A 25,736-nucleotide genomic window follows, 5' to 3' on the forward strand; every position below is an offset into this window, starting at 1 on the left:
GCTGCAGGCCTTCCCCCAGGAATGCTTGCACTAGTTGTTGCATTTGGTTTGTTGTTTGGGGGTGCTTCAGTATTAGGCAGCCTTCTGCCCTCCCATGTTCATCTGAAAATATGTGTTCTCCCTGCAGTTGTTGTCCCCAGATGAGAGTTCCCTTGTGCTGCCTCAGTTGAATCTCCTTTACTTGACAGAGATGTGCCTGAGCAGCGGCCCTCTCCAGCCCTACCCAAATCATACTTATCGTGCATAGGAGATACCATGGTCATGAAGATTGTTATCCCAGGGTGAGGTTCATTCATTGCATTCTGGGTATGCTGACCCCTGTGATTTCCCCAAATGTTGGAAACTCGACTGCATTATTTGTAGTAGTGGGGGACTGTGTTTGTGCTTTCCTCTGGTCAGCTCTGGTAAAAGACAGATTTCTTTGTCTCATTTCTTCCTCTAGCCTTGTTCTTCTTTCGAGAGTTCCCTTGTGCTGCCTCAGTTGGATCTCCTTCACTTGACAGGGGGGTGCCCGAGCAGCGACCCTCCCCAGCTCTAGCCCAACTCCTACTTACCTGCCAGGTGAGATACTATGATCATGTAGGTGCTTCTCCCAGGGCAAGGCTCACCCATCGCACTCTGGGTGTGCTGCCCCTGTGATTTCCCCAAATGCGGGAAACTTGACTGCATAATTTGTGTTTCCCCTTGTCGGCTCTCGTATAATTCAGATGTCTTTGTCTCAGGTCTCTCTCCAGCCTAGTTTGCTGTCTGTTTCCACTTCTCTTTTCTTGAGCCGTTCCCTTCTATGCCCTTGCGCACTATCCTGACTTCTCCCGTCTGCTTACTTTTTGCCTTCCAACGCACAATGCGAACTACAGGTAGTGCTGCAGGGCCCACACCCTTTTACTTGCCTTACAGAGCAGCTCTGGAGCTGTTACAGTGCCCAGCTGCTGCAAGAAATCAGCTTGAATGCTTCAGGGGCTGGGGCATAGCCAACATGAGCCCCACACCGAAGGAGGGTGGAGGTGTTTAATGCGAACTAGGGGTCATCCAAGCGCCGCAAAAGGCCGCCATGCCCTGCATGCCAATTTTCTCTTTTCATATGCAGACGAGGGTTGAAGCCAACTTTGACCCACTGCTTGGATGACATCACCATATGCAAATCCATCTGCTGCAGGCCTTCCCCCAGGAATGCTTGCACTAGTTGTTGCATTTGGTTTGTTGTTTGGGGGTGCTTCAGTATTAGGCAGCCGTCTGCCCTCCCATGTTCATCTGAAAATATGTGTACCTCCTGCAGTTGTTGTCCCCAGATGAGAGTTCCCTTGTGCTGCCTCAGTTGAATCTCCTTTACTTGACAGAGATGTGCCTGAGCAGCGGCCCTCCCCAGCCCTATCCCAAATCATACTTATTTTGCATAGGAGATACCATGGTCATGAAGATTGTTCTCCCAGGGTGAGGTTCATTCATTGCATTCTGGGTATGCTGACCCCTGTTATTTCCCCAAATGTGGTAAACTTGACAGCATTATTTGTGGTAGTGGGGGACTGTGTTTGTGCTTTCCTCTGGTCAGCTCTGGTAAAAGTCAGATTTCTTTGTCTCAGATCTTCCTCTAGCCTTGTTCTTCTTTCGAGAGTTCCCTTGTGCTGCCTCAGTTGGATCTCCTTCACTTGACAGGGGGGTGCCCGAGCAGCGACCCTCCCCAGCTCTAGCCCAACTCCTTCTTACCTGCTAGGTAAGATACTATGATCATGAAGGTGCTTCTCCCAGGGCAAGGCTCACCAATTGCACTCTGGGTGTGCTGCTCCTGCGATTTCCCCAAATGTGGGAAACTTGACTGCATAATTTGTGTTTCCCCTGGTCGGCTCTCGTATAATTCAGATCTCTTTGTCTCATGTCTCTCTCCAGCCTAGTTTGCTGTCTGTTTACACTTCTCTTTTCTTGAGCCACTCCCTTCTATGCCCTTGCGCACTATCTTGACTTCTCCCGTCTGCTTACTTTGTGCCTTCCAACGCACAATGCGAACTACAGGTAGTGCTGCAGGGCCCACACCCTTTTAGTTTCCTTACAGAGCAGCTCTGGAGCTATTACAGTGCCCAGCTGCTGCAAGTAATCAGCTTGAATGCTTCAGGGGCTGGGGCATAGCCAACATGAGCCCCACACCGAAGTAGGGTGGAGGTGTTTAATGCGAACTAGGGGTCATCCAAGCGCCGCAAAAGGCCGCCATGCCCTGCACGCCCCTTTTCTCTTTTCATATGCAGACGAGGGTTGAAGCCAACTTTGACCCACTGCTTGGATGACATCACCATATGCAAATCCATCTGCTGCAGGCCTTCCCCCAGGAATGCTTGTACTAGTTGTTGCATTTGGTTTGTTGTTTGGGGATGCTTCAGTATTAGGCAGCCTTCTGCCCTCCCATGTTCATCTGAAAATATGTGTTCTCCCTGCAGTTGTTGTCCCCAGATGAGAGTTCCCTTGTGCTGCCTCAGTTGAATCTCCTTTACTTGACAAGGGAGGCATTTTGGATTTTTTCTTTGGGTACCCTTACACCTGATGGTCTGAATGAGAGCATCGAACTGAACAACATTGGCAGTCTCTGAAGATTTTATCTATTGATTTACCTAATATATTATTTATTGAATATCCATTTATTGTATGTTTAATAAATAAACAAAATTATTAGAAGTAGCTATTTTGGAAACAGCTTTCCTCTTAGGATGAAACTGTATAATCCTGTTGTGTGTATTCCTTTAAAGTTCCTTAGTAAAATCCACTAGTAATGATGAACATCAGATTTCTTCCTCCATCCTCTTTTTACACTTTCTCTTGGTTCTATATATATATTTTTTTTTCTATTTTTATTTTTTCCCCTCCTTCTCCCAAAAGGCCACCCTCCCTCCCCCCCCCCTCCCTGTTTTAAATTTTAAAATCTTTAAATATTTAAATCTTCGAATCCTTAAATTGTCTGTTTAATATTTATTTTTTCTTCAATTCTTTTTGTTGTTTAAACAGCAATGTAATTATTCCAGGGGTTAAAATAATGAAATATAGAAATAATATTAACAAAAATTAAAGGTAAAAATGAATTGATAGAATGATCCCATTAAAAGTAAATAAATAATATGGATGTTAAGCTGAGCAGGTTGGATTCGAACATGGGACTAGTTGCATAGAGTGCAGGTGATGTTTCCCCTGCGCCACAAGAACTGCTTTAGTAGTGGCATGGATTTATGTTACCCTAAAAGGTTTTATATAAGTAAATGGGGATCCTTAGTGCTGAGTCTCTGAATTATGTATATGTGATTATAGATATGAGGTATTGATTGAAAGATTATAGGTTAATCTGTATATAGATTATATATTTTCTGTTATTTTTTAAACCACCTTGTTGCTTATTTTATTATTATTTTTAATCACCATGTTGCTTATTTTTATATTATGAAATGCCTTTATATGTGCAATTGCAATTAGAAAGTTGTTCCATATGTGAGTCATTACATGTATGCATCCAATTAGTACATGTATGTATCCAATCAACTAATTAGTAATACTATTGGTCCGGTGCATTTTAAAAAGAGCCTGCTAGGCTGCTGATGTATCCTCTGACGAAACCGCTCTTGGATAACAGCGGAGAAACGCGTAAGTAAGGTGATTACCGGACACTCTGATTGCTGAGATATAAGCCCGTTCATGAACGAGCTACATCACGGCGGACGTCTGATGTAAAGACAGCGGTGAAGGGGAAAAAGCAATTTGAGACCGAGCAAAAGGAGGTCTCTACCCCACGGCAGGGAGAAATATCCTGACCGCGAGTGCCAATAAGATCCAGCCACGGTTAACGGGGGTCGTAGCATACCGCTGTGTTTCACCAACCATCACAGCGCTCTCCCCCTGTTTTCTTTCATTACTCACGTGAGTTACATATGAACTTTAACTGCAGTAAATAAGAGGCGTTGGTTACAACTGTTGCTGTTCATCCACAAGAAGGAATTTAATGTATCAATTACAATTGGAAAGTAACGATTAAATTACAACAGCTGTATCCAGGAGGATTTTTTGGACACTTTAATAAACATTCCGTTGTCATCAAGGGCAATATGAAATAGATCCTGATTACATTTAGATATGGATAGTGGTGCCTATATATGTTGACTCCATTGTAATTTATTGAATGTGTGTTTCTTCTGTCTATATATATTTTTTAAAAATAAAGAGCTTGTATATTTTATTTTTTGCGCTCCCTTGATAACAAGTGTGATTATCTTTAAAATTTGGTTTATTATTGGTAGAACAGTACTACCTATGGGAGCAGCATTTTATAATATATGGTGAAAATTAATAGATGTATAAAGATTAAATAAGCAACAAATTGGTGAAATAGATAAGTTTTGATAGGAGCGCTGGGTTCTATATATATATATTGACATTTGGTTATATATATGTATAGACTTTATAAATTCTTGACAGAGATGTGCCTGAGCCCTCCCCAGCCCTATCCCAAATCATACTTATTTTGCATAGGAGATACCATGGTCATGAAGATTGTTCTCCCAGGGTGAGGTTCATTCATTGCATTCTGGGTATGCTGACCCCTGTTATTTCCCCAAATGTGGTAAACTTGACAGCATTATTTGTGGTAGTGGGGGACTGTGTTTGTGCTTTCCTCTGGTCAGCTCTGGTAAAAGTCAGATTTCTTTGTCTCAGATCTTCCTCTAGCCTTGTTCTTCTTTCGAGAGTTCCCTTGTGCTGCCTCAGTTGGATCTCCTTCACTTGACAGGGGGGTGCCCGAGCAGCGACCCTCCCCAGCTCTAGCCCAACTCCTTCTTACCTGCTAGGTAAGATACTATGATCATGAAGGTGCTTCTCCCAGGGCAAGGCTCACCAATTGCACTCTGGGTGTGCTGCTCCTGCGATATCCCCAAATGTGGGAAACTTGACTGCATAATTTGTGTTTCCCCTGGTCGGCTCTCGTATAATTCAGATCTCTTTGTCTCATGTCTCTCTCCAGCCTAGTTTGCTGTCTGTTTACACTTCTTTTTTCTTGAGCCGCTCCCTTCTATGCCCTTGCGCACTATCCTGACTTCTCCCGTCTGCTTAATTTGTGCCTTCCAACGCACAATGCGAACTACAGGTAGTGCTGCAGGGCCCACGCCCTTTTACTTGCCTTACAGAGCAGCTCTGGAGCTGTTACAGTGCCTAGCTGCTGCAAGAAATCAGCTTGAATGCTTCAGGGGCTGGGGCATAGCCAACATGAGCCCCACACCGAAGGAGGGTGGAGGTGTTTAATGCGAACTAGGGGTCATCCAATTGCCGCAAAAGGCCGCCATGCCCTGCACGCCCCTTTTCTCTTTTCATATGCAGACGAGGGTTGAAGCCAACTTTGACCCACTGCTTGGATGACATCACCATATGCAAATCCATCTGCTGCAGCCTTCCCCCAGGAATGCTTGCACTAGTTGTTGCATTTGGTTTGTTGTTTGGGGGTGCTTCAGTATTAGGCAGCCTTCTGCCCTCCCATGTTCATCTGAAAATATGTGTTCTCCCTGCAGTTGTTGTCCCCAGATGAGAGTTCCCTTGTGCTGCCTCAGTTGAATCTCCTTTACTTGACAGAGATGTGCCTGAGCAGCGGCCCTCCCCAGCCCTATCCCAAATCATACTTATTTTGCATAGGCGATATCATGGTCATGAAGATTGTTCTCTTAGGGTGAGGTTCATTCATTGCATTCTGGGTATGCTGACCCCTGTGATTTCCCTAAATGTGGGAAACTCGACTGCATTATTTGTGGTAGTGGGGGACTGTGTTTGTTCTTTCCTCTGGTCAGCTCTGGTAAAAGTCAGATTTCTTTGTTTCAGATTTTCCTCTAGCCTTGTTCTTCTTTCGAGAGTTCCCTTGTGCTGCCTCAGTTGGATCTCCTTCACTTGACAGGGGGGTGCCCGAGCAGCGACCCTCCCCAGCTCTAGCCCAACTCCTACTTACCTGCCAGGTGAGATACTATGATCATGAAGTTGCTTCTCCCTGGGCAAGGCTCACCCATTGCACTCTGGGTGTGCTGCTCCTGCGATTTCCCCAAATGTGGGAAACTTGACTGCATAATTTGTGTTTCCCCTGGTCGGCTCTCGTATAATTCAGATCTCTTTGTCTCAGGTCTCTCTCCAGCCTAGTTTGCTGTCTGTTTCCACTTCTCTTTTCTTGAGCCGCTCCCTTCTATGCCCTTGCGCACTATCCTGTCTTCTCCCGTCTGCTTACTTTTTGCCTTCCAACGCACAATGCGAACTACAGGTAGTGCTGCAGGTCCCACACCCTTTTATTTGCCTTACAGAGCATCTCTGGAGCTGTTACAGTGCCAACTGCTGCAAGAAATCAGCTTGAATGCTTCAGGGGCTGGGGCATAGCCAACATGAGCCCCACACCGAAGGAGGGTGGAGGTGTTTAATGCGAGCTAGAGGTCATCCAAGCGCAGCAAAAGGCTGCCATGCCCTGCACGCCCCTTTTCTCTTTTCATATGCAGACGAGGGTTGAAGCCAACTTTGACCCACTGCTTGGATGACATCACCATATGCAAATCCATCTGCTGCAGGCCTTCCCCCAGGAATGCTTGCACTAGTTGTTGCATTTTGTTTGTTGTTTGGGGGTGCTTCAGTATTAGGTAGCCTTCTGCCCTCCCATGTTCATCTGAAAATATGTGTTCTCCCTGCAGTTGTTGTCCCCAGATAAGAGTTCCCTTGTGCTGCCTCAGTTGAATCTCCTTTACTTGACAGAGATGTGCCTGAGCAGCGGCCCTCCCCAGCCCTATCCCAAATCATACTTATTTTGCATAGGAGATACCATGGTCATGAAGATTGTTCTCCCAGGGTGAGGTTCATTCATTGCATTCTGGGTATGCTGACCCCTGTGATTTCCACAAATGTGGGAAACTCGACTGCATTATTTGTGGTAGTGGGGGACTGTGTTTGTGCTTTCCTCTGGTCAGCTCTGGTAAAAGTCAGATTTCTTTGTCTCAGATTTTCCTCTAGCCTTGTTCTTCTTTCGAGAGTTCCCTTGTGCTGCCTCAGTTGAATCTCCTTCACTTGACAGGGGGCTGCCCGAGCAGCGACCCTCCCCAGCTCTAGCACATGTAAGTTTGTTTTTATTTTACTACATTGTGGTTTGTGGCTCTATACCATGTAATGCATGTCTTTTAACAGTAGTCAAGTCTTCCAATGTGCTTGTTAGTGAAACCCAATACATAGCTTTATTTTATTTTGTTTCTTCAAATATTGAATGCATATGTCTTATAACTTTTTTTTTCAATATATAAACATTTTTATTATAAGATTTTCAATGACACAAGTACATCCAAGTTGCAGATTATGGGTTGTGAAGGACAAATCAACCATATAAACAATTTAAGCAATTTAAATTGCATGCAGGTAGTAGAATATCAAACTCCTTGGATGAGAGTTGGTCGTAATAAACTAGGATAGAAAAGAATAAAGTAGAAAATAAGATTTTAAACCTACCGGTAAATCTTTTTCTCGTAGTCCGTAGAGGGTGCTGGGGACTCCGTAAGGACCATGGGGATAGACGGGCTCCGCAGGAGACATGGGCACTTTAAGAAAGACTTTAGTTCTGGGTGTGCACTGGCTCCTCCCTCTATGCGCCTCTATGCCACAGTTAGAGAAACTGTGCCCAGAGGAGACTGACAGTATGAGGAAAGGATTTTGTTAATCCAGGGCAAGATTCATACCAGCCACACCAATCACACCGTATAACTTGTGATAAACTACCCAGTTATGAGTACGAAAAAACAACATACTGTAGCATCAGTGCAGGACCGATGCAACTATAACATAACCCTTATTGAAGCAATAACTATATACAAGTATTGCAGAAGTAGTCCGCACTTGGGACGGGCGCCCAGCATCCTCTACGGACTACGAGAAAAAGATTTACCGGTAGGTTTAAAATCTTATTTTCTCTAACGTCCTAGAGGATGCTGGGGACTCCGTAAGGACCATGGGGATTATACCAAAGCTCCAAAACGGGCGGGAGAGTGCGGATGACTCTGCAGCACCGATTGAGCAAACATGAGTTCCTCCTCAGCCAGGGTATCAAACTTATAGTATTTTGAAAAGGTGTTTGAACCTGACCAAGTAGCAGCTCGACACAGCTGTAGTGCCGAGACCCCTCGGGCAGCCGCCCAAGAAGAGCCCACTTTCCTCGTGGAATGGGCCTAGACCGATTTCGGTAACTGCAATCCAGCCATAGAATGCGCTTGCTGAATCGTGTTACAAATCCAGCGAGCAATAGCCTGCTTTGAAGCAGAGGCACCAATCTTGTTGGTTGCATACAGGACAAACAGCGCTTCAGTTTTCCTGACTCTAGCCGTCCTGGCCACGTAAATTTTCAAAGCCCTGACCACATCAAGTAACTCGGAATCCTCCAAGTCACGCGTAGCCAAAGGCACCACAATAGATTGGTTCATATGAAAAGATGAGACCACTTTTGGTAGGAATTGAGGATGGGTCCGCAATTCCGCTCTATCCACATGGAACACCAAATATGGGCTTTTATGTGACAAAGCCGCTAATTCCGACACTCGCCTAGCCGAAGCCAAGGCTAATAACATGACCACCTTCCACGTGAGATATGTTAACTCCACCGTTTTAAGGCTGCTAAAAACTGCTAGCGAGCAATCAACTCAGAATGACCCCCATAGTGTATTGCAAGAAAATATCTGTAAATCCAATGGTACCGTAAGTGCGGTATATACTCGCACTTCTTTGCGGGGCGAGAACATCTCCCCTAAGTGAAGTCAGCCCTATGAATAGAGTTTGTGTGATCCCTGTGCAGCAGTCACAGAAAGGGTTCATCTCTGCAGTTTGTCACTCAAATTACATTGTTGCATTTTTTCTAGAAGTGGATCTGAGAGCTGTTACCCGCAGACCAGCTACAATAATTATCCTGGGATAGTGCGCAAGGGCATAGAAGGGAGCGGCTCAAGAAAAGAGAAGTGGAAACAGACAGCAAACTAGGCTGGAGAGAGACCTGAGACAAAGAGATCTGAATTATACGAGAGCCGACCAGGGGAAACACAAATTATGCAGTCAAGTTTCCCACATTTGGGGAAATCGCAGGAGCAGCACACCCAGAGTGCAATGGGTGAGCCTTGCCCTGGGAGAAGCACCTTCATGATCATAGTATCTCACCTGGCAGGTAAGTAGGAGTTGGGCTAGAGCTGGGGAGGGTCGCTGCTCGGGCACCCCCCTGTCAAGTGAAGGAGATCCAACTGAGGCAGCACAAGGAAACTCTCGAAAGAAGAACAAGGCTAGAGGAAGATCTGAGACAAAGAAATCTGACTTTTACCAGAGCTGACCAGAGGAAAGCACAAACACAGTCACTCACTACCACAAATAATGCAGTCAAGTTTCCCACGTTTGGGGAAATCACAGGGGTCAGCATACCCAGAATGCAATGAATGAACCTCACCCTGGGAGAACAATCTTCATGACCATGGTATCTCCTATGCAAAATAAGTATGATTTGGGATAGGGCTGGGGAGGGCCGCTGCTCAGGCACATCTCTGTCAAGTAAAGGAGATTCAACTGAGGCAGCACAAGGGAACTCTCATCTGGGGACAACAACTGCAGGGAGAACACATATTTTCAGATGAACATGGGAGGGCAGAAGGCTGCCTAATACTGAAGCACCCCCAAACAACAAACCAAATGCAACAACTAGTACAAGCATTCCTGGGGGAAGGTCTGCAGAAGACGGATTTGCATACGGTGATGTCATCCAAGCAGTGGGCCAAAGTTGGCTGGAACCCTCATCTGCATATGAAAAGAGAAAAGGGGTATGCAGGGCATGGCGGCCTTTTGCGGCGCTTGGATGACCCCTAGTTCGCATTAAATACCCCCACCCTCCTTCTGTGTGGGGCTCATGTTGGCCATGCCCCAGCCCCTGAAGCATTCAAGCTGATTTCTTGCAGCAGCTGGGCACTGTAACAGCTCCAGAGCTGCTCTGTAAGGCAAGTAAAAGGGTGTGGGCCCTGCAGCACTACCTGTAGTTTGCATTGTGCATTGTAAGGCACAAAGTAAGCAGACGGGAGGAGAAGTCAGGATAGTGCACAAGGGTATAGAAGGGAGGGGCTCAAGAAAAAAGAAGTGGAAACAGACAGCAAACTAGGCTGGAGAGAGACCTGAGACAAAGAGATCTGAATTATATGAGAGCCGACCAGGGGAAACACAAATTACGCAGTCAAGTTTCCCACATTTGGGGAAATCACAGGGGCAGCACACCCAGAGTGCAATGGGTGATCCTTGCCCAGGGAGAAGCAACTTCATGATCATAGTATCTCACCTGGCAGGTAAGTAGGAGTTGGGCTAGAGCTGGGGAGGGTCGCTGCTCGGGCAGCCCCCTGTCAAGTGAAGGAGATCCAACTGAGGCAGCACAAGGGAACTCTCGAAAGAAGAACAAGGTTAGAGGAAAATCTGAGACAAAGAAATCTGACTTTTACCAGAGCTGACCAGAGGAAAGCACAAACACAGTCCCCCACTATCACAAATAATGCAGTCGAGTTTCCCACATTTGTGGAAATCACAGGGGTCAGCATACCCAGAATGCAATGAATGAACCTCACCCTGGGAGAACAATCTTCATGACCATGGTATCTCCTATGCAAAATAAGTATGATTTGGGATAGGGCTGGGGAGGGCCGCTGCTCAGGCACATCTCTGTCAAGTAAAGGAGATTCAACTGAGGCAGCACAAGGGAACTCTCATCTGGGGACAACAACTGCAGGGAGAACACATATTTTCAGATGAACATGGGAGGGCAGAAGGCTACCTAATACTGAAGCACCCCAAAACAACAAACAAAATGCAACAACTAGTGCAGGCATTCCTGGGGGAAGGCCTGCAGCAGATGGATTTGCATATGGTGATGTCATCCAAGCAGTGGGTCAAAGTTGGCTTCAACCCTCGTCTGCATATGAAAAGAGAAAAGGGGCGTGCAGGGCATGGCAGCCTTTTGCGGCGCTTGGATGACCCCTAGTTCGCATTAAACACCTCCACCCTCCTTCGGTGTGGGGCTATGCCCCAGCCCCTGAAGCATTCAAGCTGATTTCTTGCAGCAGCTGGGCACTGTAACAGCTCCAGAGCTGCTCTGTAAGGCAAGTAAAAGGGTGTGGGCCCTGCAGCACTACCTGTAGTTTGCATTGTGCGTTGGAAGGCACAAAGTAAGCAGACGGGAGAAGTCAGGATAGTGCGCAAGGGCATAGAAGGGAGCAACTCAAGAAAAGAGAAGTGGAAACAGACAGCAAACTAGGCTGGAGAGAGACCTGAGACAAAGAGATCTGAATTATACGAGAGCCGACCAGGGGAAACACAAATTATGCAGTCAAGTGTCCAACATTTGGGGAAACCGCAGGAGCAGCACACCCAGAGTGCAATGGGTGAGCCTTGCCCTGGGAGAAGCACCTTCATGATCATAGTATCTCACCTGGCAGGTAAGTAGGAGTTGGGCTAGAGCTGGGGAGGGTCGCTGCTCGGGCACCCCCCTGTCAAGTGAAGGAGATCCAACTGAGGCAGCACATGGAAACTCTCGAAAGAAGAACAAGGCTAGAGGAAGATCTGAGACAAATAAATCTGACTTTTACCAGAGCTGACCAGAGGAAAGCACAAACACAGTCCCCCACTACCACAAATAATGCAGTCGAGTTTCCCACATTTGGGGAAATCACAGGGGTCAGCATACCCAGAATGCAATGAATGAACCTCACCCTGGGAGAACAATCTTCATGACCATGGTATCTTCTATGCAAAATAAGTATGATTTGGGATAGGGCTGGGGAGGGCCGCTGCTCAGGCACATCTCTGTCAAGAATTTATAAAGTCTATACATATATATAACCAAATGTCAATATATATATATAGAACCCAGCGCTCCTATCAAAACGTATCTATTTCACCAATTTGTTGCTTATTTAATCTTTATACATCTATTAATTTTCACCATATATTATAAAATGCTGCTCCCATAGGTAGTACTGTTCTACCAATAATAAACCAAATTTTAAAGATAATCACACTTGTTATCAAGGGAGCGCAAAAAATAAAATATACAAGCTCTTTATTTTTAAAAAATATATATAGACAGAAGAAACCCACATTCAATAAAATACAATGGAGTCAACATATATAGGCACCACTATCCATATCTAAATGTAATCAGGATCTATTTCATATTGCCCTTGATGACAACGGAATGTTTATTAAAGTGTCCAAAAAATCCTCCTGGATACAGCTGTTGTAATTTAATCGTTACTTTCCAATTGTAATTGATACATTAAATTCCTTCTTGTGGATGAACAGCAACAGTTGTAACCAACGCCTCTTATTTACTGCAGTTAAAGTTCATATGTAACTCACGTGAGTAATGAAAGAAAACAGGGGGAGAGCGCTGTGATGGTTGGTGAAACACAGCGGTATGCTACGACCCCCGTTAACCGTGGCTGGATCTTATTGGCACTCGCGGTCGGGATATTTCTCCCTGCCGTGGGGTAGAGACCTCCTTTTGCTCGGTCTCAAATTGCTTTTTCCCCTTCACCGCTGTCTTTACATCAGACGTCCGCCGTGATGTAGCTCGTTCATGAACGGGCTTATATCTCAGCAATCAGAGTGTCCGGTAATCACCTTACTTACGCGTTTCTCCGCTGTTATCCAAGAGCGGTTTCGTCAGAGGATACATCAGCAGCCTAGCAGGCTCTTTTTAAAATGCACCGGACCAATAGCATTACTAATTAGTTGATTGGATACATACATGTACTAATTGGATGCATACATGTAATGACTCACATATGGAACAACTTTCTAATTGCAATTGCACATATAAAGGCATTTCATAATATAAAAATAAGCAACATGGTGATTAAAAATAATAATAAAATAAGCAACAAGGTGGTTTAAAAAATAACAGAACATATATAATCTATATACAGATTAACCTATAATCTTTCAATCAATACCTCATATCTATAATCACATATACATAATTCAGAGACTCAGCACTAAGGATCCCCATTTACTTATATAAAACCTTTTAGGGTAACATAAATCCATGCCACTACTAAAGCAGTTCTTGTGGCGCAGGGGAAACATCACCTGCACTCTATGCAGCTAGTCCCATGTTCGAATCCAACCTGCTCAGCTTAACTTCCATATTATTTATTTACTTTTAATGGGATCATTCTATCAATTCATTTTTACCTTTAATTTTTGTTAATATTATTTCTATATTTCATTATTTTAACCCCTGGAATAACTACATTGCTGTTTAAACAACAAAAAGAATTGAAGAAAAAATAAATATTAAACAGACAATTTAAGGATTCGAAGATTTAAATATTTAAAGATTTTAAAATTTAAAACAGGGAGGGGGGGGGGGAGGGAGGGGGGCCTTTTGGGAGAAGGAGGGGAAAAAAATAAAAATAGAAAAATATATATATATAGAACCAAGAGAAAGTGTAAAAAGAGGATGGAGGAAGAAATCTGATGTTCATCATTACTAGTGGATTTTACTAAAGAACTTTAAAGGAACACACACAACAGGATTATACAGTTTCATCCTAAGAGGAAAGCTGTTTCCAAAATAGCTACTTCTAATAATTTTGTTTATTTATTAAACATACAATAAATGGATATTCAATAAATAATATATTAGGTAAATCAATAGATAAAATCTTCAGAGACTGCCAATGTTGTTCAGTTCGATGCTCTCATTCAGACCATCAGGTGTAAGGGTACCCAAAGAAAAAATCCAAAATGCCTCCCTTGTCAAGTAAAGGAGATTCAACTGAGGCAGCACAAGGGAACTCTCATCTGGGGACAACAACTGCAGGGAGAACACATATTTTCAGATGAACATGGGAGGGCAGAAGGCTGCCTAATACTGAAGCACCCACAAACAACAAACCAAATGCAACAACTAGTACAAGCATTCCTGGGGGAAGGCCTGCAGCAGATGGATTTGCATATGGTGATGTCATCCAAGCAGTGGGTCAAAGTTGGCTTCAACCCTCGTCTGCATATGAAAAGAGAAAAGGGGCGTGCAGGGCATGGCGGCCTTTTGCGGCGCTTGGATGACCCCTAGTTCGCATTAAACACCTCCACCCTACTTCGGTGTGGGGCTCATGTTGGCTATGCCCCAGCCCCTGAAGCATTCAAGCTGATTACTTGCAGCAGCTGGGCACTGTAATAGCTCCAGAGCTGCTCTGTAAGGCAACTAAAAGGGTGTGGGCCCTGCAGCACTACCTGTAGTTCGCATTGTGCGTTGGAAGGCACAAAGTAAGCAGACGGGAGAAGTCAAGATAGTGCGCAAGGGCATAGAAGGGAGTGGCTCAAGAAAAGAGAAGTGTAAACAGACAGCAAACTAGGCTGGAGAGAGACATGAGACAAAGAGATCTGAATTATACGAGAGCCGACCAGGGGAAACACAAATTATGCAGTCAAGTTTCCCACATTTGGGGATATCGCAGGAGCAGCACACCCAGAGTGCAATTTATGAGCCTTGCCCTGGGAGAAGCACCTTCATGATCATAGTATCTCACCTAGCAGGTAAGTAGGAGTTGGGCTAGAGCTGGGGAGGGTCGCTGCTCGGGCACCCCCCTGTCAAGTGAAGGAGATCCAACTGAGGCAGCACAAGGGAACTCTCGAAAGAAGAACAAGGCTAGAGGAAGATCTGAGACAAAGAAATCTGACTTTTACCAGAGCTGACCAGAGGAAAGCACAAACACAGTCCCCCACTACCACAAATAATGCTGTCAAGTTTACCACATTTGGGGAAATAACAGGGGTCAGCATACCCAGAATGCAATGAATGAACCTCACCCTGGGAGAACAATCTTCATGACCATGGTATCTCCTATGCAAAATAAGTATGATTTGGGATAGGGCTGGAGAGGGCCGCTGCTCAGGCACATCTCTGTCAAGTATAGGAGATTCAACTGAGGCAGCACAAGGGAACTCTCATCTGGGGACAACAACTGCAGGAGGTACACATATTTTCAGATGAACATGGGAGGGCAGAAGGCTGCCTAATACTGAAGCACCCCCAAACAACAAACAAAATGCAACAACTAGTGCAAGCATTCCTGGGGAAAGGCCTGCAGCAGATGGATTTGCATATGGTGATGTCATCCAAGCAGTGGGTCAAAGTTGGCTTCAACCCTCGTCTGCATATGAAAAGATAAAATTGGCATGCAGGGCATGGCGGCCTTTTGCGGTGCTTGGATGACCCCTAGTTCGCATTAAACACCTCCACCCTCCTTCGGTGTGGGGCTCATGATGGCTATGCCCCAGCCCCTGAAGCATTCAAGCTGATTTCTTGCAGCAGCTGGGCACTGTAACAGCTCCAGAGCTGCTCTGTAAGGCAAGTAAAAGGGTGTGGGCCCTGCAGCACTACCTGTAGTTTGCATTGTGCGTTGGAAGGCACAAAGTAAGCAGACGGGAGAAGTCAGGATAGTGCGCAAGGGCATAGAAGGGAGCAACTCAAGAAAAGAGAAGTGGAAACAGACTGCAAATTAGGCTGGAGAGAGACCTGAGACAAAGAGATCTGAATTATACGAGAGCCGACTAGGTGAAACACAAATTATGCAGTCAAGTGTCCAACATTTGGGGAAACCGCAGGAGTAGCACACCCAGAGTGCAATGGGTGAGCCTTGCCCTGGGAGAAGCACCTTCATGATCATAGTATCTCACCTGGCAGGTAAGTAGGAGCTGGGCTAGAGCTGGGGAGGGTCGCTGCTCGGGCACCCCCCTGTCAAGTGAAGGAGATCCAACTGAGGCACACAAGGGAACTCTCGAAAGAAGAACAAGGCTAGAGGAAGATCTGAGACAAAGAAATCTGACTTTTACCAGAGCTGACCAGAGGAAAGCACAAACACAGTCCCTCACTACCACAAATAATGCAGTCCAGTTTCCCACATTTGGGGAAATCACAGGGGTCAGCATACGCAGAATGCAATAAATGAACCTCACCCTGGGAAAACAATCTTCATGACCATGGTATCTCCTATGCAAAATAAGTATGATTTGGGATAGAGCTGGGGAGGGCCGCTGCTCAGGCACATCTCTGTCAAGTAAAGGAGATTCAACTGAGGCAGCACAAGGGAACTCTCATCGGGGGACAACAACTGCAGGGAGAACACAAATTTTCAGATGAACATGGGAGGGCAGAAGGCTGCCTAATACTGAAGCACCCCCAAACAACAAACCAAATGCAACAACTAGTGCAAGCATTCCTGGGGGAAGGCCTGCAGCAGATGGATTTGCATATGGTGATGTCATCCAAGCAGTGGGTCAAAGTTGGCTTCAACACTCATCTGCATATGAATAGAGAAGAGGGGCGTGCAGGGCATGGCGGCCTTTTGCGGCGCTTGGATGACCCCTAGTTCGCATTAAACACCTCCACCCTCCTTCGGTGTGGGGCTCATGTTGGCTATGCCCCAGCCCCTGAAGCATTCAAGCTGATTTCTTGCAGCAGCTGGGCACTGTAACAGCTCCAGAGCTGCTCTGTAAGGCAAGTCAAAGGGTGTGGGCCCTGCAGCACTACCTGTAGTTCGCATTGTGCGTTGGAAGGCACAAAGTAAGCAGACGGGAGAAGTCAGGATAGTGCGCAAGGGCATAGAAGGGAGCAGCTCAAGAAAAGAGAAGTGGAAACAGACAGCAAACTAGGCTGGAGAGAGACCTGAGACAAAGACATCTTAATTATACGAGAGCCGACCAGGGGAAACACAAATTATGCAGTCAAGTTTCCCACATTTGGGGAAATCACAGGGGCAGCACACCAAGAGTGCGATGGGTGAGCCTTGCCCTGGGAGAAGCACCTACATGATCATAGTATCTCACCTGGCAGGTAAGTAGGAGTTAGGCTAGAGCTGGGGAGGGTCGCTGCTCGGGCACCCCCCTGTCAAGTGAAGGAGATCCAACTGAGGCAGCACAAGGGAACTCTCGAAAGAAGAACAAGGCTAGAGGAAGATCTGAGACAAAGAAATCTGACTTTTACCAGAGCTGACCAGAGGAAAGCACAAACACAGCCCCCCACTACCACAAATAATGCAGTCGAGTTTCCAACATTTGGGGAAATCACAGGGGTCAGCATACCCAGAATGCAATGAATGAACCTCACCCTGGGAGAACAATCTTCATGACCATGGTATCTCCTATGCAAAATAAGTATGATTTGGGACAGGGCTGGGGAGGGCCGCTGCTCAGGCACATCTCTGTCAAGTAAAGGCGATTCAACTGAGGCAGCACAAGGGAACTCTCATCTTGGGACAACAACTGCAGGGAGAACACATATTTTCAGATGAACATGGGAGGGCAGAAGGCTGCCTAATACTGAAGCACCCCCAAACAACAAACCAAATGCAACAACTAGTACAAGCATTCCTGGGGGAAGGTCTGCAGAAGACGGATTTGCATACAGTGATGTCATCCAAGCAGTGGGCCAAAGTTGGCTGGAACCCTCATCTGCATATGAAAAGAGAAAAGGGGTATGCAGGGAATGGCGGCCTTTTGCGGCGCTTGGATGACCCTTAGTTCGCATTAAACACCCCCACCCTCCTTCGGTGTGGGGCTCATGTTGGCAATGCCCCAGCCCCTGAAGCATTCAAGCTGATTTCTTGCAGCAGCTTGGCACTGTAACAGCTCCAGAGCTGCTCTGTAATGCAAGTAAAAGTTTGTGGGCCCTGCAGCACTACTTGTAGTTTGCATTGTGCATTGGAAGGCACAAAGTATGCAGACAGGAGGAGAAGTCAGGATAGTGCACAAGGGTATAGAAGGGAGGGGCTCAAAAAAAAAGAAGTGGAAACAGACTGCAAACTAGGCTGGAGAGAGACCTGAGACAAAGAGATCTGAATTATATGAAAGCCGACCAGTGGAAACACAAATTATGCAGTCAAGTTTCCCACATTTGGGGAAATCACAGGGGCAGCACACCCAGAGTGCAATGGGTGAGCCTTGCCCTGGGAAAAGCACCTTCATGATCATAGTATCTCACCTGGCAGGTAAGTAGGAGTTGGGCTAGAGCTGGGGAGGGTCGCTGCTTGGGCACCCCCCTGTCAAGTAAAGGAGATCCAACTGAGGCAGCACAAGGGAACTCTCGAAAGAAGAACAAGGCTAGAGGAAGATCTGAGACAAAGAAATCTGACTTTTACCAGAGCTGACCAGAGGAAAGCACAAACACAGTCCCCCACTACCACAAATAATGCAGTCAAGTTTCCCACATTTGGGGAAATCACAGGGGTCAGCATACCCAGAATGCAATGAATGAACCTCACCCTGGGAGAACAATCTTCATGACCATGGTATCTCCTATGCAAAATAAGTATGATTTGGGATAGGGCTGGGGAGGGCCGCTGCTCAGGCACATCTCTGTCAAGTAAAGAAGATTCAACTGAGGCAGCACAAGGGAACTCTCATCTGGGGACAACAACTGCAGGGAGAACACATATTTTCAGATGAACATGGGAGGGCAGAAGGCTGCCTAATACTGAAGCACCCCCAAACAACAAACCAAATGCAACAACTAGTGCAAGCATTCCTGGGGGAAGGCCTGCAGCAGATGGATTTGCATATGGTGATGTCATCCAAGCAGTGGGTCAAAGTTGGCTTCAACCCTCGTCTGCATATGTAAAGAGAAAAGGGGCGTGCAGGGCATGTCGGCCTTTTGCAGCGCTTGGATGACCCCTAGTTCGCATTAAACACCTCCACGCTCCTTCGGTGTGGGGCTCATGTTGGCTATGCCCCAGCCCCTGAAGCATTCAAGCTGATTTCTTGCAGAAGCTGGGCACTGTAACAGCTCCAGAGCTGCTCTGTATGGCAAGTAAAAGGGTGTGGGCCCTGCAGCACTACCTGTAGTTCGCATTGTGCGCTGGAAGGCACAAAGTAAGCAGATGGGAGAAGTCAGGATAGTGCGCAAGGGCATAGAAGGGAGCGGCTCAAGAAAAGAGAAGTGGAAACAGACAGCAAACTAGGCTGGAGAGCTCTTCTGTCTATATTTTGCAAACCTGCTCTTGTCCTCTCCAGCTGCTCCATGTAGATTTGACGTCTGGCAAGGTGCATAACCCACTGACAAGCAGGCACACTCCTGCATGAGTTTTCTCTCTCACTAGCTGGATGATACACAATCATTTGCATGTGCTCCACCTCCGACACACCACCCACCCAACCACCCAGTGACCAGAGCCACCCACAAGCCAACTGGCTCCGTGATTTAATTTGCACAGTGTAGTCATCCAGGCAGCATGTCCTTCGCAATGGAAGGATCTCTGGTTCCATGGAATCTTCCACATTGGAATGCTGCGGAATAAAAAGGATTTAAATATTCAGCTTGCTAGCATTCAATGTACCTGCGGCTTGGCTTTAGCACATGGGTCTTCATCCTGTGGCCTTCCAGCTGCTGTGAAACTACACATCCCAGCATGCCCTGCCACAGTTTTGCTATTAAGGTATGCTAAAACTGAGGCAGGGTATGCTGGGATGTGTAGTTCCACAGCATCTGGAGGGTCGCAGGTTGAAGACCCATGTTCTAGCATGCCTGTTCTATGATGCATGTACCGTGATGTCACAATCAGCTTGGAATGGGGTGTCTAGCAGGCATTTGCTGACAGCCACTTGAGGGAGACACACATCAGGAGATGCAGCATATCGGAGGTCTTCGATGCCTTTCCAGCAAATGCACACCACCTGCTGCTGGTCTGGACACAAAACAATGCCCACAATCGAAGTCCCAAAATGCCCAACTACAGGATTCATGTAAGTAGTGAATTTAGGAATGAATTTAGAAGTAGGAAATTAAGTTAGTTCACAAGTACATTCAAATTCAGATCTAAAGTCTAGGTAGGCCTCACGTCCTGGCAGCCCCCAGCACTTAAAAATGCCTTGATTAGAGGTAGAGAATTAACTGTAGATAAAAAGTAGACACAAAATAAGACTCCACAGAGCAGTTATCAGGTGTCTTTATCAATTGTTGCATTTAAAAAATCAAGCAATTAGGGAACACAATGTTGCAACAATGTAACCCTATTTGCAAAATAGTACTAAATAAGTTTGTCGATGTAAGACATTTGCAAAGGCGCATCCAAAACACGCTGGAAAATGCAACTGAATCTGTTTTTGGAGGCTAGAATAGGAAATGTGCATCGGTCCTACCAGTACTGAAAGCTCTTCTACCATCTCCCTTTTCTGAAAAGCCATTTAATATATGGTTCCCAGATAGGGGACATATCAGATATTGCCTTTCAAAAGCAGCAAATATCATACCACTTCTATTGCCATCAAAGATAAACATTGATTGTTTTCAGATATTGGATTGAAAAAGCAGTCTTTATTGACATAAAGAAGCAAAAAAACATACATAAACATTACACACATAAGTACTGTGTTGCAGCACAGATAAAACACAATACAAATGCTGTCGGTATAGTACAGTTCAAGAACTACAGCACAGGCCAGCCTACACTATAAATCATGAACTGCACTATACATTTAAACAATACAATAATACAACAGTTAATAAGGCTATGGGTGTGGAGTGTAAGAGGGTGAGGGAATCACAAGCCCGAAGCTTTATTGAAAGACAGACACATATAAAGGGAGGATTAATAAATACAAAGATATCCTTTACTATAGAATGTAGTCCAATCCGGTCTTTCAACTCTTCCACAACTTAAAAACGGATAGTGTTCCCAAGCCTTCCATCCTGGAATATCTTCAGTCTCTCGCCAATGAAGAAAACAATCCCTCCAGCAGACTCTTTAACCACGATACAAGATCACAGCAAAAAGGGCGAGAAGCAACTACACTTGCGTTTAACCAAAATAGCTAAAACTTAGTGGAGGAAAGTGCAGTGCACCAAAACATAAGCTGACACAATCATGGAGAATGCGCCAGCATATATGCTCTTCTATCTATATTTTGCAAACCTGCTCTTGTCCCCTCCAGCTGCTCCATGTAGATTTAACGTCTGGCAAGGTGCATAACCCACTGACAAGCAGGCACACTCCTGCATGAGTTTTCACTCTCACTAGCTGGATGATACACATTCATTTGCATGTGCTCCACCTCCAACACACCGCCCACCCAACCACCCAGTCACCAGAGCCACCCACAAGCCAACTGGCTCCGTGACTTAATTTGCACAGTGCAGTCATCCAGGCAGCATGTCCTTCTCAATGGAATAATCTCTGGTTCCATGGAATCTTCCGCATTGGAATGCTGCGGAACAAAAAGGATTTAAACATTCAGCTTGCTAGCATTCAATGTACCTGCGGCTTGGCTCTAGCACATGGGTCTTCATCCTGTGGCCCTCCAGCTGCTGTGAAACTACACATCCCAGCATGCCCTGCCACAGTTTTGCTATTAAGGTATGCTAAAACTGAGGCAGGGCATGCTGGGATGTGTAGTTCCACAGCAGCTGGAGGGTCGCAGGTTGAAGACCCATGTTCTAGCATGCCTGTTCTATGATGCATGTTCCGTGATGTCACAATCAGCTTGGAATGGGGTATCTAGCAGGCATTTACTGACAGCCACTTGAGGTAGACACACATCAGGAGATGCAGCATATCGGAGGTCTTCGATGCCTTTCCAGCAAATGCACACCACCTGCTGCTAGTCTGGACACAAAACAATGCCCACAATCGAAGTCCCAAAATGCCCAACTACAGGATTCATGTAAGTAGTGAATTTAGGAATGAATTTAGAAGTAGGAAATTAAGTTAGTTCACAAGTACATTCAAATTCAGATCTAAAGTCTAGATAGGCCTCACGTCCTGGCAGCCCCCAGCATTTAAAAATGCCTTGATTAGAGGTAGGGAATTAAATGTAGATAAGAAGTAGACGCAAAATAAGACTCCACAGAGCAGTTATCAGGTGTCTTTATCAATTGTTGCATTTAAAAAATCAAGCAATTAGGGAACACAATGTTGCAACAATGTAACCCTATTTGCAAAATAGTACTAAATAAGTTTGTCGATGTAAGACATTTGCAAAGGCGCATTTAAAACACACTGGAAAATGCAACTGAATCTGTTTTTGGAGGCTAGAATAGGAAATGTGCATCGGTCCAACAAGTACTGAAAGCTCTTCTACCATCTTCCTTTTCTGAAAAGCCATTTAATATATGGTTCCCAGATAGGGGACATATCAGATATTGCCTTTCAAAAGCAGCAAATATCATACCACTTCTATTGCCATCAAAGATAAACATTGATTGTTTTCAGATATTGGATTGAAAAAGCAGTCTTTATTGACATAAAGAAGCAAAAAAACATACATAAACATTACACACATAAGTACTGTGTTGCAGCACAGCCAAAACACAATAAAAATGCTGTTGGTATAGTACAGTTCAAGAACTACAGCACAGGCCAGCCTACACTATAAATCATGAACTGCACTATACATTTAAACTATACAATAATACAACAGTTAATAAGGCTATGTGTGTGGAGTGTAAGAGGGTGAGGGAATCACAAGACCAAAGCTTTATTGTAACACAGACACATATAAGGGGAGGGGCAATAAATAGAAAGGTATCCTTTACTATAGAATGTAGTCCAATCCGACCTCTGTGCTCTTCCACAACTGAAAAACGGATAGTGTTCCCAAGCCTTCCATCCTGGAATATCTTTGGTCTTTCGCCAATGAAGAAAACAATCCCTCCCTCCAGCAGACCCTTCAACCACGATACAAGATCACAGCCAAAAGGCCGAGAAGCAACTACACTTGAACTTAACAAAAATGGCTAAAACTTAGTGGAGGAAAGTGCAGTGCACCAAAACATAAGCTGACACAATCATGGAGAATGTGCCAGCATATATGCTCTTCTATCTATATTTTGCAAACCTGCTCTTGTCCCCTCCAGCTGCTCTATGTAGATTTGACGTCTGGCAAGGTGCATAACCCACTGACAAGCAGGCACACTCCTGCATGAGTTTTCTCTCTCACTAGCTGGATGATACACAATCATTTGCATGTGCTCCACCTCCGACACACCACCCTCCCAACCACCCAGTCACCAGAGCCACCCACAAACCAACTAGCTCCGTGATTTAATTTGCACAGTGTAGTCATCCAGGCAGCATGTCCTTCTCAATGGAAGGATCTCTGGTTCCATGGAATCTTCCACATTGGAATGCTGCGGAACAAAAAGGATTTGAATATTCAGCTTGCTAGCATTCAATGTACCTGCGGCTTGGCTCTAGCACATGGGTCTTCATCCTGTGGCCCTCCAGCTGCTGTGAAACTACACATCCCAGCATGCCCTGCCACAGTTTTGCTATTAAGGTATGCTAAAACTGAGGCAGGGCATGCTGGGATGTGTAGTTCCACAGCAGCTGGAGGGTCGCAGGTTGAAGACCCATGTTCTAGCATGCCTGTTCTATGATGCATGTACCGTGATGTCACAATCAGCTTGGAATGGGGTGTCTAGCAGGCATTTGCTGACAGACACTTGAGGGAGACACACATCAGGAGATGCAGCATATCGGAGGTCTTCGATGCCTTTCCAGCAAATGCACACCACCTGCTGCTGGTCTGGACACAAAACAATGCCCACAATCGAAGTCCCAAAATGCCCAACTACAGGATTCATGTAAGTAGTGAATTTAGGAATGAATTTAGAAGTAGGAAATTAAGTTAGTTCACAAGTACATTCAAATTCAGATCTAAAGTCTAGGTAGGCCTCACGTCCTGGCAGCCCCCAGCATTTAAAAATGCCTTGATTAGAGGTAGAGAATTAAATGTAGATAAGAAGTAGACACAAAATAAGACTCCACAGAGCAGTTATCAGGTGTCTTTATCAATTGTTGCATTTAAAAAAGCAAGCAATTAGGGAACACAATGTTGCAACAATGTAACCCTATTTGCAAAATAGTACTAAATAAGTTTGTCGATGTAAGACATTTGCAAAGGCGCATCCAAAACACGCTGGAAAATGCAACTGAATCTGTTTTTGGAGGCTAGAATAGGAAATGAGCATCGGTCCTACAAGTACTGAAAGCTCTTCTCCCATCTCCCTTTTCTGAAAAGCCATTTAATATATGGTTCCCAGATAGGGGACATATCAGATATTGCCTTTCAAAAGCAGCAAATATCATACCACTTCTATTGCCATCAAAGATAAACATTGATTGTTTTCAGATATTGGATTGAAAAAGCAGTCTTTATTGACATAAAGAAGCAAAAAAACATACATAAACATTACACACATAAGTACCGTTTTGCAGCACAGCCAAAACACAATACAAATGCTGTCGGTATAGTACAGTTCAAGAACTACAGCACAGGCCAGCCTACACTATAAATCATGAACTGCACTATACATTTAAACAATACAATAATACAACAGTTAATAAGGCTATGTGTGTGGAGTGTAAGAGGGTGAGGGAATCACAAGCCCGAAGCTTTATTGAAAGACAGACACATATAAAGGGAGGATTAATAAATACAAAGATATCCTTTACTATAGAATGTAGTCCAATCCGGTCTTTCAACTCTTCCACAACTGAAAATCGGATAGTGTTCCCAAGCCTTCCATCCTGGAATATCTTCAGTCTCTCGCCAATGAAGAAAACAATCCCTCCAGCAGACTCTTCAACCACGATACAAGATCACAGCCAAAAGGGCGAGAAGCAACTACACTTGCATTTAACCAAAATGGCTAAAACTTAGTGAAGGAAAGTGCAGTGCACCAAAACATAAGCTGACACAATCATGGAGAATGCGCCAGCATATATGCTCTTCTATCTATATTTTGCAAACCTGCTCTTGTCCCCTCCAGCTGCTCCATGTAGATTTGACGCCTGGCAAGGTGCATAACCCACTGACAAGCAGGCACACTCCTGCATGAGTTTTCACTCTCACTAGCTGGATGATACACATTCATTTGCATGTGCTCCACCTCCGACACACCGCCCACCCAACCACCCAGTCACCAGAGCCACCCACAAGCCAACTGGCTCCGTGATTTAATTTGCACAGTGCAGTCATCCAGGCAGCATGTCCTTCTCAATGGAATAATCTCTGGTTCCATGGAATCTTCCGCATTGGAATGCTGCGGAACAAAAATGATTTAAACATTCAGCTTGCTAGCATTCAATGTACCTGCGGCTTGGCTCTAGCACATGGGTCTTCATCCTGTGGCCCTCCAGCTGCTGTGAAACTACACATCCCAGCATGCCCTGCCACAGTTTTGCTATTAAGGTATGCTAAAACTGAGGCAGGGCATGCTGGTATATGTATTTCCACAGCAGCTGGAGGGTCGCAGGTTGAAGACCCATATTCTAGCATGCCTGTTCTATGATGCATGTTCCGTGATGTCACAATCAGCTTGGAATGGGGTGTCTAGCATGCATTTGCTGACAGCCACTTGAGGGAGACACACATCAGGAGATGCAGCATATCGGAGGTCTTCGATGCCTTTCCAGCAAATGCACACCACCAGCTGCTGATTTGGACACAAAACAATGCCCACAATTGAAGGCTCAAAATGCCCAACTACAGGATTAATGTAAGTAGTGAATTTAGGAATGAATTTAGAAGTAGGAAATTAAGTTAGTTCACAAGTACATTCAAATTCAGATCTAAAGTCTAGGTAGGCCTCACGTCCTGGCAGCCCCCAGCATTTAAAAATGCCTTGATTAGAGGTAGGGAATTAAATGTAGATAAGAAGTAGACACAAAATAAGACTCCACAGAGCAATTATCAGGTGTCTTTAT

At 45.3% G+C, this 25,736-nt stretch overlaps 19 non-coding genes and 4 pseudogenes across 19 annotated transcripts; 9 read left to right on the forward strand and 14 right to left on the reverse strand.

Annotated features, from left to right (window-relative positions):
* The first annotated feature begins 230 nt into the window (after positions 1 to 230).
* LOC134951757 (U1 spliceosomal RNA) lies at positions 231 to 394 on the forward strand. The gene has a single exon (XR_010184438.1). It is a non-coding gene; the product is annotated as a U1 spliceosomal RNA (small nuclear RNA).
* A 152-nt stretch (positions 395 to 546) lies between these two features.
* LOC134953151 (U1 spliceosomal RNA) lies at positions 547 to 682 on the forward strand (annotated as a pseudogene).
* Positions 683 to 1,380: 698 nt separating this feature from the next.
* On the forward strand, positions 1,381 to 1,544 carry LOC134951229 (U1 spliceosomal RNA). The gene has a single exon (XR_010184008.1). It is a non-coding gene; the product is annotated as a U1 spliceosomal RNA (small nuclear RNA).
* Positions 1,545 to 1,696: 152 nt separating this feature from the next.
* On the forward strand, positions 1,697 to 1,859 carry LOC134953568 (U1 spliceosomal RNA). Its single transcript, XR_010185644.1, has one exon. It is a non-coding gene; the product is annotated as a U1 spliceosomal RNA (small nuclear RNA).
* A 2,621-nt stretch (positions 1,860 to 4,480) lies between these two features.
* Positions 4,481 to 4,644, forward strand: LOC134951230 (U1 spliceosomal RNA). Its single transcript, XR_010184009.1, has one exon. It is a non-coding gene; the product is annotated as a U1 spliceosomal RNA (small nuclear RNA).
* A 152-nt stretch (positions 4,645 to 4,796) lies between these two features.
* LOC134953638 (U1 spliceosomal RNA) lies at positions 4,797 to 4,959 on the forward strand. The gene has a single exon (XR_010185692.1). It is a non-coding gene; the product is annotated as a U1 spliceosomal RNA (small nuclear RNA).
* Positions 4,960 to 5,629: 670 nt separating this feature from the next.
* Positions 5,630 to 5,793, forward strand: LOC134951631 (U1 spliceosomal RNA). The gene has a single exon (XR_010184335.1). It is a non-coding gene; the product is annotated as a U1 spliceosomal RNA (small nuclear RNA).
* A 152-nt stretch (positions 5,794 to 5,945) lies between these two features.
* On the forward strand, positions 5,946 to 6,108 carry LOC134952159 (U1 spliceosomal RNA). Its single transcript, XR_010184743.1, has one exon. It is a non-coding gene; the product is annotated as a U1 spliceosomal RNA (small nuclear RNA).
* Positions 6,109 to 6,778: 670 nt separating this feature from the next.
* On the forward strand, positions 6,779 to 6,942 carry LOC134950729 (U1 spliceosomal RNA). The gene has a single exon (XR_010183597.1). It is a non-coding gene; the product is annotated as a U1 spliceosomal RNA (small nuclear RNA).
* Positions 6,943 to 9,017: 2,075 nt separating this feature from the next.
* LOC134951999 (U1 spliceosomal RNA) lies at positions 9,018 to 9,180 on the reverse strand. The gene has a single exon (XR_010184627.1). It is a non-coding gene; the product is annotated as a U1 spliceosomal RNA (small nuclear RNA).
* Positions 9,181 to 9,332: 152 nt separating this feature from the next.
* Positions 9,333 to 9,496, reverse strand: LOC134951330 (U1 spliceosomal RNA). The gene has a single exon (XR_010184091.1). It is a non-coding gene; the product is annotated as a U1 spliceosomal RNA (small nuclear RNA).
* Positions 9,497 to 10,191: 695 nt separating this feature from the next.
* LOC134953287 (U1 spliceosomal RNA) lies at positions 10,192 to 10,333 on the reverse strand (annotated as a pseudogene).
* Positions 10,334 to 10,485: 152 nt separating this feature from the next.
* Positions 10,486 to 10,649, reverse strand: LOC134950861 (U1 spliceosomal RNA). Its single transcript, XR_010183705.1, has one exon. It is a non-coding gene; the product is annotated as a U1 spliceosomal RNA (small nuclear RNA).
* A 661-nt stretch (positions 10,650 to 11,310) lies between these two features.
* Positions 11,311 to 11,473, reverse strand: LOC134952868 (U1 spliceosomal RNA). The gene has a single exon (XR_010185252.1). It is a non-coding gene; the product is annotated as a U1 spliceosomal RNA (small nuclear RNA).
* Positions 11,474 to 11,625: 152 nt separating this feature from the next.
* LOC134950715 (U1 spliceosomal RNA) lies at positions 11,626 to 11,789 on the reverse strand. The gene has a single exon (XR_010183586.1). It is a non-coding gene; the product is annotated as a U1 spliceosomal RNA (small nuclear RNA).
* Positions 11,790 to 14,416: 2,627 nt separating this feature from the next.
* LOC134953502 (U1 spliceosomal RNA) lies at positions 14,417 to 14,579 on the reverse strand. The gene has a single exon (XR_010185603.1). It is a non-coding gene; the product is annotated as a U1 spliceosomal RNA (small nuclear RNA).
* A 152-nt stretch (positions 14,580 to 14,731) lies between these two features.
* LOC134951232 (U1 spliceosomal RNA) lies at positions 14,732 to 14,895 on the reverse strand. Its single transcript, XR_010184010.1, has one exon. It is a non-coding gene; the product is annotated as a U1 spliceosomal RNA (small nuclear RNA).
* A 699-nt stretch (positions 14,896 to 15,594) lies between these two features.
* Positions 15,595 to 15,729, reverse strand: LOC134953150 (U1 spliceosomal RNA; annotated as a pseudogene).
* A 151-nt stretch (positions 15,730 to 15,880) lies between these two features.
* On the reverse strand, positions 15,881 to 16,044 carry LOC134951812 (U1 spliceosomal RNA). The gene has a single exon (XR_010184483.1). It is a non-coding gene; the product is annotated as a U1 spliceosomal RNA (small nuclear RNA).
* Positions 16,045 to 16,736: 692 nt separating this feature from the next.
* LOC134953527 (U1 spliceosomal RNA) lies at positions 16,737 to 16,878 on the reverse strand (annotated as a pseudogene).
* Positions 16,879 to 17,030: 152 nt separating this feature from the next.
* LOC134950916 (U1 spliceosomal RNA) lies at positions 17,031 to 17,194 on the reverse strand. Its single transcript, XR_010183750.1, has one exon. It is a non-coding gene; the product is annotated as a U1 spliceosomal RNA (small nuclear RNA).
* A 674-nt stretch (positions 17,195 to 17,868) lies between these two features.
* Positions 17,869 to 18,031, reverse strand: LOC134952391 (U1 spliceosomal RNA). Its single transcript, XR_010184927.1, has one exon. It is a non-coding gene; the product is annotated as a U1 spliceosomal RNA (small nuclear RNA).
* Positions 18,032 to 18,183: 152 nt separating this feature from the next.
* On the reverse strand, positions 18,184 to 18,347 carry LOC134950480 (U1 spliceosomal RNA). Its single transcript, XR_010183392.1, has one exon. It is a non-coding gene; the product is annotated as a U1 spliceosomal RNA (small nuclear RNA).
* Between the last annotated feature and the right edge of the window lie 7,389 nt (positions 18,348 to 25,736).

Source organism: Pseudophryne corroboree, chromosome 8 (genome assembly GCF_028390025.1).
Source record: "Pseudophryne corroboree isolate aPseCor3 chromosome 8, aPseCor3.hap2, whole genome shotgun sequence".
NCBI lineage: Eukaryota > Metazoa > Chordata > Amphibia > Anura > Myobatrachidae > Pseudophryne > Pseudophryne corroboree.